The sequence below is a fragment of the Nicotiana tomentosiformis genome, chromosome 3, assembly GCF_000390325.3.
Source record: "Nicotiana tomentosiformis chromosome 3, ASM39032v3, whole genome shotgun sequence".
Classification (NCBI taxonomy): Eukaryota; Viridiplantae; Streptophyta; class Magnoliopsida; order Solanales; family Solanaceae; genus Nicotiana; species Nicotiana tomentosiformis.
This window is the reverse complement of record NC_090814.1, coordinates 71,410,095-71,419,866: the sequence shown is the minus strand read 5'-3', so window position 1 is coordinate 71,419,866 and position 9,772 is coordinate 71,410,095. Positions and strand designations below refer to the sequence as shown.

Here is a 9,772-nt window from a genome sequence, read left to right as displayed (position 1 = left end):
CGAGCTACAGACCAAGTGCCACCATGAATGCAATTTTCAGGTTTAAAATGTAGGTTCGCCTCAATGGCCACATGTGAATTGATATCTATCGACACTTCGATTCGAGCTCCAACGGCGTTGTCAAGTGGTCTTTCAGTACTGGTTGTCAAGTTGTTGTTTTCATCTTGGAGACCGGCTTTGTTGTCGATAGATGAGGCCATTTGATTGGTAGTTAGTCTTTGCTAATCCGAAATCCAAGATACTTTCGGAAACAAGCGCAAAACGGTGTGTTCTTGTAGATTCGTATCAAATAACCACTATTATCCTTAGCCCCACGGTGGGCGCCAAACTATTTATCCGAAAAATGGATAGAGTTGAATTTGTACGTAATTCTAAGGATATATGATATAGCTTGATACAAATCGTAGGGATAAATAGAAATATCAAATATGGATTGCAAAGAACGCAAAATAAACAAGGTTGGATAGAAGATGATTTTTAGGACTCAGCACAATGAATCAATTAATGAAGCTTAAAAGAATAATCCTTGAATATAGGAGAAAATGGTGCTTGAATTACAATGTAAGCAAAAAATTGCCCTCTCCAGAAATGTAGTCATCCTCTTTATAGTGGAGAATCCTACTTTAGATATAATTAAAAATACATAGTGGAGAACCCATGATAAATCAGTTTTTCCCTGATTTCCGTCGAGATTCTCTCCCTTAGTGTGTTTGCAACGGCTCTTATATATGAGATCGAGCTCGATCGGTCTCGGTGCTGGTCGGTATTGCTTCTAAAACTCGATATGGACTCGGGATCAGGTGATGATTCGGACTCGGTCCCGGTTGGCCTCTGCCCCTTAAGCTCGGAATCATCTCATCATAGTTCGATTCGAACCCGAGCTCGATAATGACTTCGAACTCGGTGTTTGACCTATACCCGAAATCTGAAGCTTGTTTATACTATCTTCGGAACCCGTCTCGATATTACGAAGTCTTTCTTCGATCCATTATGTTTCGACCTCGATCGATCGTACGAAAGGCCTAAATCTATTTCGACCGTATACAATAACATCTCTAATACAGTACAATATCTGAGAATTTTAAGTCTACGCAAATTGGTGACAGATTAAATATGAACATGCATGTCCGAAATGGGGTAAATAAATATAAAAATTAAAATATTTCTTAAGAACCAAAAAGGAAGTCACTAAATCATGACCATTGATGTGAAAATTAAAGTAACCACATAAGACTTTTAATAGATTTTTCAAGATGTGAAAATTTCATTTCTTACCTCTCAGTATGAGGCGCCGACAGATCAGTATCAAGCAGCTTTTGTGCAGTTCTCTTTGTGTATACCCCTTGAACATCAAAAACCCTATGTGTATCTGGAACCTTCTAATTGTTTGGTCCAGATCTGAAATTATAGTTCGCTGATATAAACCCAATTTCAAACCATACATTTAAACTTCAAACTCCATAATGAAAACAAAAGGCAGGCACTTCAAGAATGCAAAAAAGTAAAAAGAAGAACAAAGATTAGAGACGGAAAGGAAATGAAGAAAAAAACCCAGCAAAATATAAGAGAAAATATGAAAAGAGGTAGAAGAAGAATAGTAAACACTACTAAAAAAACAGTGTAATTTCGTCCGCTATTTTCGACCGAAATCGGTCAAAAATTGATAATTTCTGACCGAAATCCGACCGATTTTAATTGGTCGGGAAAACGATGGTCGCAAACGTGTACCGACCGAAATCGGTCGGAAATTTCAAAGCGTTGACTAACTGTCAAACTTTAATTTCCGACCGAATTCGGTCGGAAACAATTAAACATTTTATTTTTTAATTTTCAATTTTCCGACCAAATTCGGTCGGAAATAATTGAATATTTTATTTTTAATTTTCAAATTTCCGACCGAATTCGGTCGGAAATTTAAATAAATAATAATTTTATTTTATTAAATAATTAGTTGTAAATTGTAATAAATTATTAATTTATTTTAAAAAATAAATATAAATTCATAATTTTCGACCGAATTCAGTCGGAAATTATGAATTTTTGAGCAAAAATAATTAATTTCCGACCGAATTCGATCGAAAATCTGGGTAAAAACTGGACAGAAAATACCCATTTTTTAGCTACACCACCTGCCAATTACAACCAATATTCATCCTATAATGACAGATTACATTGCTGTCATTCAACCATAATTAATCAACAACAATGAATATACTAACAATAACAATTAACTAATAAAAACTATTAACTAACACTAACAACCATTATCTAACAACAACTAATAATAACCACAACAACTAATAACAACCACAACAACTACTACTGAAATGTTCAATAACAAAATAACAATATAATCATCATTCAAAACTAGTCTCAACTAAATATTGACAAGTTCAATACTTTGTTTAGCGATATCTACCATTCAATGAGTTTTATCTAGCATCATCTCCATCTTCACTCCTAGAACCTTCATCGGCACATGGGGAAGGCTCACGAGACCGGGGAATGGGAAAAGCACCACTAGCAAGAAGATTGGCCAGCTGACCTTGAAGGAGATTAAATTGTTCGTCCCTCCTTTCTAGCTGAAATTGAAGGGTACCAAATTGTATCTCTCTTTTTTTCTCTAGCCTGTCTATATAGTCGACCTATCAATCGCCTCGCCTTGGACGGAAGTCCCTATACCTTGCAATCCAGCCCTGTAGCGCCGAAATGATTTATCTGGAAGGTCATATGCTATCCCCTTTTTAGGACCATCGACAACATCCAACCATATCCTCTGCGCTTCTTCGTCTAAAATGGGCGGTCGCTCGCCTTGCTCATTCAGTAGCAAGCTCTGAGTGTACTCCTCCAAATTAATCTTGTAGCGACCCTTTATTTAGAAGAGAGAAAATTACTAACTATATAATATTATAAACATTTATAGTAGTTATGAAACTTACATGTGTAGGATCATGAGGAGGAAGCGGGGTATAGCCCTGTGGCGGAGAATGGTGATAATACTGCTAGGCGGGCGAATGGTGGGTAGTATGATGAGTAGATGGATGTTTACTCTTTCATTAGTTGCTGATGCCAAAATATTTGTGTTGTTGTAGCTCTCTGCTTCTTCTGTGTGCTGGGCAAGCCAGAAACTTTGATACCTCACCTAGATGGAATAGTTAACAAACTGTTTATACTTCTACAGGTGTGCAAATATAGGCACCAAACACATACTGCAGCTGCACCATCTTGCCAACCACCTGTTCGATGCATCTAACACTGTAAGTAAACCATCAACCTAAGAAGACTCTAAGAAAATGGAAAGCAGTTGATCGTTTGAGATAACAAACACAACTTGAAAATTGAAATATGAATCAAAGAAGTTATAGCACTAAACAATTCAGAGTAAAATACCAAAGTTACAAATGCAGTTAGCAATTTGCAAATGCAGAAATTTACCATTCTTTAAGCAGTATAGCCCCAGTGGAAAAGGTAATGCTCCTAGAGCAGTACAACACCCACTATCCCCCGGATCCTAAAGTAGATGATCAGGTTTACAAAAACAGTTTCCAGGTTCTCTTCGTTGGCTTAATCAAAACTGAATATATCATTTTTGCGTTCATTTTCTCACAAAGCATGTTCCAAAGAGGGAAAAGAAACTTCTTAGGCAGTGCTGCTTTCATTTACCTTTTTTTCCTCTTCAAATTATTCTCAACAAAGTTTGCAAAAATTGTGAATTTTATGGCACTATTGATTAAATGATGGTTAGGGAGAATTCTATAGAACTTTTTACCTATTTCTCTAAAAATCAAGAGATGAGATAGAGAGTACAAATCATTTGAAACACTGGAATTCATATAAAAATAATAAGCAATTAAAGAACAACAAATAAAGCTTATCATATTGCATATAAAGGAAAGTGTATTACCAAATATTTATGCTCGCAGAGATTTCAAAAGTAGAAAGCATACTCTAAAATAATTGGCGCATCAGTGAAACTACGACAATTTCAAATTTCTCGTGTACGCGCCAATTTGTACCACACCTTGACTATTCCACGAGTAGCTGATACCTCCCACCAACCCAATCTCATTCTCATATTTCATATGCTTATTTTATTCAACCATGTCTTCTTATTTTGGATTCTGTAGCAAATAAGTCGTCACATATGCTTGTTTCAGTAGACCAAATAATAGTATGATGTATTTAAGATTCAGAATAATATTCTTATTCCACAATAATTTCCAAGAAAGCAGAAATAATACTCTGACATTATTATATTAACTTAATCAGTATAATTATCACTAAAGTTTAAAGCATCTAGAGAAAGGAACCTTCCTGAAATTAAATTTAAAGTGAACCAGATTCAGGCTCAAAAGGAGTACGAATGAAATTTAACATACCTATTAGCTGGAGAATAATAGTAGATAACCAAATACATGCTTGGAATTATTAAACGTAACCGCAACAAGAAGAGAACAGCAGAAAACGAAGCAATTCCTCAAATTAAACAACTTCGGACACCCAGAACAATGAACAGCAGTTCAAAAATTGCAGAAATCACGGTTTCATCCTATTTTTTTTTGTGTTCTTCTTTGCTTCTTTTCTTCAGATCTGATTTTGTAAAGTTCAAAATTGGTTCTCAACTTTTTCGTGTGTGTACCACGAAGTGTGTGAGTGAGAATCAATGGAGATGAAAGTGATGTTGCGTGTGTGATTTTTGGGGAGGGATTCGTCTGTTAGAGAATGGGAAAAATGGGTTCGGCTAGGGTTTCTAGTAAGGGGGAGGGAACTGATCTCATTCATGGAAAAATGAGGGTCTTGGTCGTTTAAGTGAGGGGGAAATATGGGAACGACGTCGTTCTTGCGATGAACGGCATCGTTTGGGAGCTGGGTTAGGCGGGTTGGGCCGGTTAGGGGGGAATTGGGTTGGGGAACTTGTGGATATTTTAGGAGTAATTTGTATTAGGGCAAAAATTAGATGCTCACAACACATGTAATTAAAATATAATTATCCAGATATAGATAATATATATACTAGGTTTAGGATACGTGTGTTGCACGTGTGTATAATATCTTTCAATTAAGATGTCTATATATATATGTATATATATACTAAGTGTATAGTATATAAGCTATATTCGATATAACATTAGCTATATTAAGATATGTGTGCGTAGATATATATATATATATATATATATATATATATATATATATATATATATATATATATATGGGCCAAATACATATACGGCCCCTTAAACTTGGCTCCAGTTTTCATTTTGACACTTTAACTAAAGCTAGTACCTATTGAACACTCAAACCGTGTCTTACTTGTGCCTATTAAACACAATAGCTGACATGGCAAAAAAATGTGTATTTTACCACTCTTAAGCGCGTGAATGGATCTGAAATTATATTTTTTCTTCTTTTTTTATTTAAATAAAAAACCCTTTTTCTAAAGAAACCATATCACCACCTTATTAACTCCATTATTGCCGCTCACCCGTCATTGGTGCGGCCATTTTCCTTCGTTCTTCTTTCTCCGCACACCACCCTCCACCCTTCCCCTTCTTCCTCCTCCCTACCCACCACTGCCACCACCAGCCTCGATCCTTTCCCTTCCCTCCTTACATGAAACGGAGATTTAAAAATTCAGAGACGAAGAACAAGTTGACTCAGAAGGTTGAATTGATGAGATAACTAAAATTGATTAGAAATTGAATCAAAGAAAATTGGTGAAGTATGAGATTGACGAAGAAGAAGACGATGGAGAATTTTTCGACCATGAACCTCTGCAAATTTTCCTTGAACTTCAAATAATTTTTTGTCTTCAAATATTTATTTTTTAGTCAATGCACCAATCTCATACATCGTCAATCTGCTGCAAAGCTTGAAAGAAATCAGATTCAATAAAAGACTCTCCCCAATACTCAGCGTTTAAGCTATATTTGATATATATATATATATATATATATATATATATATATATATATATATATGCAACGCATCCTTGGCAAGATCTCCGCTATGATCATGCCCCAAATTTATAGTCCAAGGCTCCCACTCTTCGCAATATGGTTGCACGACCTGGCAAACATGGCTTTCTCTTGGCCATCCGACTCATCGGCATATCATGTTGAGTGTCTTTCCTTCGGGAGAAGACTTTGGGTTGCCTGAGGGCATTGCCAAGGTGAGGAAACGGATTCGAGGGTATATCGAAGCTTCGAAATGGGGCGAGTTTCCAAGTTAGAAGGTGTCATCATTCTTGAAAGGGGTATGTCGAATGATCGGGGACCGAGAGTGTCCAAGTGCGAGGCACACCGAACCGGGAAGCCGTGCTAGCAGGGCCAAGAGGGAGCCTGTCTTCAATACTGGGAGCATTGGCTACTTGCTGAGAAAGTGACAACTGGAAAACAAAGAAGCTTTATTCGGAAATGCGGCGATGCTATGACTTTGGGAATGTAGTACTCACCAAAGGTCATCCCAAGTGCTGGCCGAATGCCAAGTGGGACGACAGAGCTAAGATGTATCCTCCACATTGAGTGTAGGAGGATCCCGCCTATGCAAGAGGCATATGGGCGAAGTCGTGGGTCTGGAAGCGAACACATCTTCAAGGTAGTAAAGGCAAAGAAAGCTACGGGAGCGGAATACTACGTGAGATATGCCAAGAGGGCGTCTTAATGCTACGGGAGCGAAAGGCTACGGGAGCGATGTCAAAAGAGCACATTGATGTGCTAACCTGTGAAGGAAAGCTTCAGACGGACATGAAGGCCATGAGGGTCATGGTGTGATTGACTAGTGTGGGTCAATCACAAAGTTAGACACCAGAGGGTGCAAGTGCGGAGGCACTTTCCAAGTGAACACCGAATGGAGGTGAAGTGCAGAGGCACATTTGGAAGATACTTGGGGGAGAAGTGCATGGGGCACGACTCTATTTGGAGAAAGGACTTCGAGGAAGTCCAACCCACAGGACAAAGGGAGCTTGAATGGGCATACCTGAGGGGGCAGACTCCGTGATGTCTTAAGCCATGATGTGTCATCGGGGGCGATGACATTATGAGTGTGGGAGGATGTCACAACTCGCACTTTGGAGTTGTGATTTCGGCTAAGAACTGGTGAGAAAAGGCCTTCTGATGGTCTGACGTAGAGCAGTCTACTCGGGCAACTTGGGCTTTTTAATTTTAAGCATATATAAGGGGGTATAGGTGATGAAAGCTCCGACCTGCCTCCCCCATGCGTGCTGCCACCGAGCCGTATAGAACGAGCTACCTTGGGGGCAACCTCAAGGGCTTGCCTAGATGACTCAAAAGGAGTGTCGAAGGCACCCATACGAGTTAGGGAAACTCTATGGGCAGCGCAACGCCTTCGGGCCTGCGTTGGGCATCAAAGTGGTGCTGGAGGCACGATGTGTGGAACGGCCAGCCCCGCGGGCTGCCGAATGCTGGAACGAGACCTCCGTGCCAATTGGATACTTGACGCATATGTCATAGGGGCATCATGTGTCGACTTGTGAGCATGGCTTTGGTTCAACCATGCAAGCAAGGGTCCGTTGGCCTAAAGGTTCAGGTGTGGGCGACAGTGCACTACTTCGGAATGGAAGCGTACTGCAAGAGGGCTATGTATGGACATGGCACGAAAGAGGCGCATGACAATGGCCAAGGGCTAAAGGTTGCTTTACTCGGGCGAGGCACGAGCTAGTCACTGATGCACTAGGCGAGTGTCAAGCTTGAGGATTGGGCTGTGCACGCGGGAGCGATGCTCAGTCTTGGGCTAAGGACAAGGCATGCCCTAAGCCAATCCCCCAGGGCGCGCATGGATTGTGATCCTAAGATGAAGCGCCACAACATGTCTAGGGCCAAGGGCCTAGGCATCTTACGGGCGGCACAAGTTGGGGCGAGCCTACGGGCGAGTCCCACCGACAGGCGCAGGATCGTGCTTGGGAAATCCTGGGACAGGAAGAAGGCTAGCCTGCAGCGAGGGGAACTGCAGGCGCCGCACGGGCGAGCAGGTGCCGCTACCCAATATATTCTATATATACATTATATATATATATATATATATATATATATATTTGTATATTAAGATGTCTATATATATATATTTTATACACACACACATACATAGATATAGGACATAATGTCCATATAAAAGTAATTTAAAACACACTCTCACACACAAATATATATATATATCAAATAAGTATTAAATATTATTTATTTAAAAGCTATTTATTATTTACACACACACAAATATTAATAAATTTATATTTTAATTATTTTAAAATCATTTTTCCGATCGATTTCGATCGGAAATATTTAATTAGAACTTATTTCGGTTGGTTAATTAAATATATATAATTTTTGTCTTGGGAGGGAATTAATTATTTCAAACTTTCCGACCGATTTCGGTCGGAAATTTGGAAAGGTTTTAATAAATAATTATTTTTGTACATTATATACACGTATGACCAAATATTTGACCAATTTCCGACCGAAATCGGTCGAAAAGTTAGACAATTTTTAATAAATAATTATTTTTGTACATTATATATAAGTATGACCAAATATTTGACTAATTTTCGATCGAAATCGATTGGAAAGTTGGAAAAAGTTTAATAAATAATTATTTTTGTACATTATATACAAGTTTGACCAAATATTTGACCAATTTCCGATCGAATTCGGTCGGAAGTTTTATTTTGTTTTTGTCAGAAAATTTTTGTTGACTTTTGCGACCAAATACTCTTATTTCCGACCGATTTCGGTCGATTTTTTTTCTGACCGATTTCGATCGGAAAGCCTTGGACGAAAATCACCTGATTTCTAGTAGTGAAACTAAAGAGAGGGAGAAAGAGAAAGCCAAATGAAAGAGAAATATGGAGAAATCTAAAAATAGGAGAAGGTGCTCTCATATTACAGAGGAAGCCAAAAGGATGGACAAAATGTAAGTAATTTACAATATGACACGTAGTAATCTATAAAGCATTTGCGAATGGAATGGTGGGGGAGATTAGCGAGAATGGACTCAATATAAATTACAACAATACTTCCCCTTATTATATAGTTAATACCAGAAAACACACATGTTGACCGAAAGATGCATGTGTTCCTCACAGGGAATAATGCAAACAAAACGCTCACATGAGATAAGAAGAAGCTCAGAGATGAAATAAGGAAACCAAGGCAAACAATCAGGGAAAGGGGAACAAAAACAAATGCAAAAGGTAAGTAGACCATTAGATACAAACCAAGCGGCTACCCTCTCGGTCTTATCGCCAAAGTGATTAGAGTTGCGCGTGTGCATTAGCAGTCATCTGCGTTCAACACGTGATGCCTTGTGAGTCCTATTATTGCACAGAAGAATTAAAAGTTAAACGTTATAACAATAACACGAGTACTCTTGGATTATATTTTTATTTCGAGAAACACACATGTGAATGGAGAGGTGCATATGTACCCTCTTGTGAAAAGTAGTAGTAATACCTATGTGATATATCTACGAGGACTAACATTCAAAAAATTAGTGATGTGGCATGCCTCACTGACCAACATTCATATTTATCCTTATTTTTTAGTTTTTTACTTTTTTTTTCCTTCTAATTTTTAAAATAACGGGTAAGGAGTAAGAATGGAAAAAGTAGAAAAAAAAGAAATTAAATGGAATGGAAAAAGTGAAGAGAAAAGTTTTAGAAGATATTCATAGAATTTGACTCCACTGATTTGGGGATATGGATTCAGTTTTCCTTTTTGTTAATCTTTCGTTATTCATTGTGTGTTGTTATATATAGGCC

At 38.2% G+C, this 9,772-nt stretch overlaps 1 long non-coding RNA gene across 2 annotated transcripts; it reads right to left on the bottom strand.

The window, feature by feature from the left end:
- Positions 1-2,212: 2,212 nt before the first annotated feature.
- Positions 2,213-4,782, bottom strand: LOC104121557 (uncharacterized). Of its 2 annotated transcripts, XR_004503759.2 has the most exons (4): positions 4,380-4,780; positions 3,905-4,121; positions 2,940-3,236; positions 2,213-2,869 (listed from the first exon to the last, which is right to left on the bottom strand). It is a non-coding gene; the product is annotated as an uncharacterized lncRNA (long non-coding RNA). The 2 variants fall into 2 exon arrangements; XR_691968.4 differs by lacking the exon at positions 3,905-4,121 and having other exon boundaries at positions 4,380-4,782.
- Between the last annotated feature and the right edge of the window lie 4,990 nt (positions 4,783-9,772).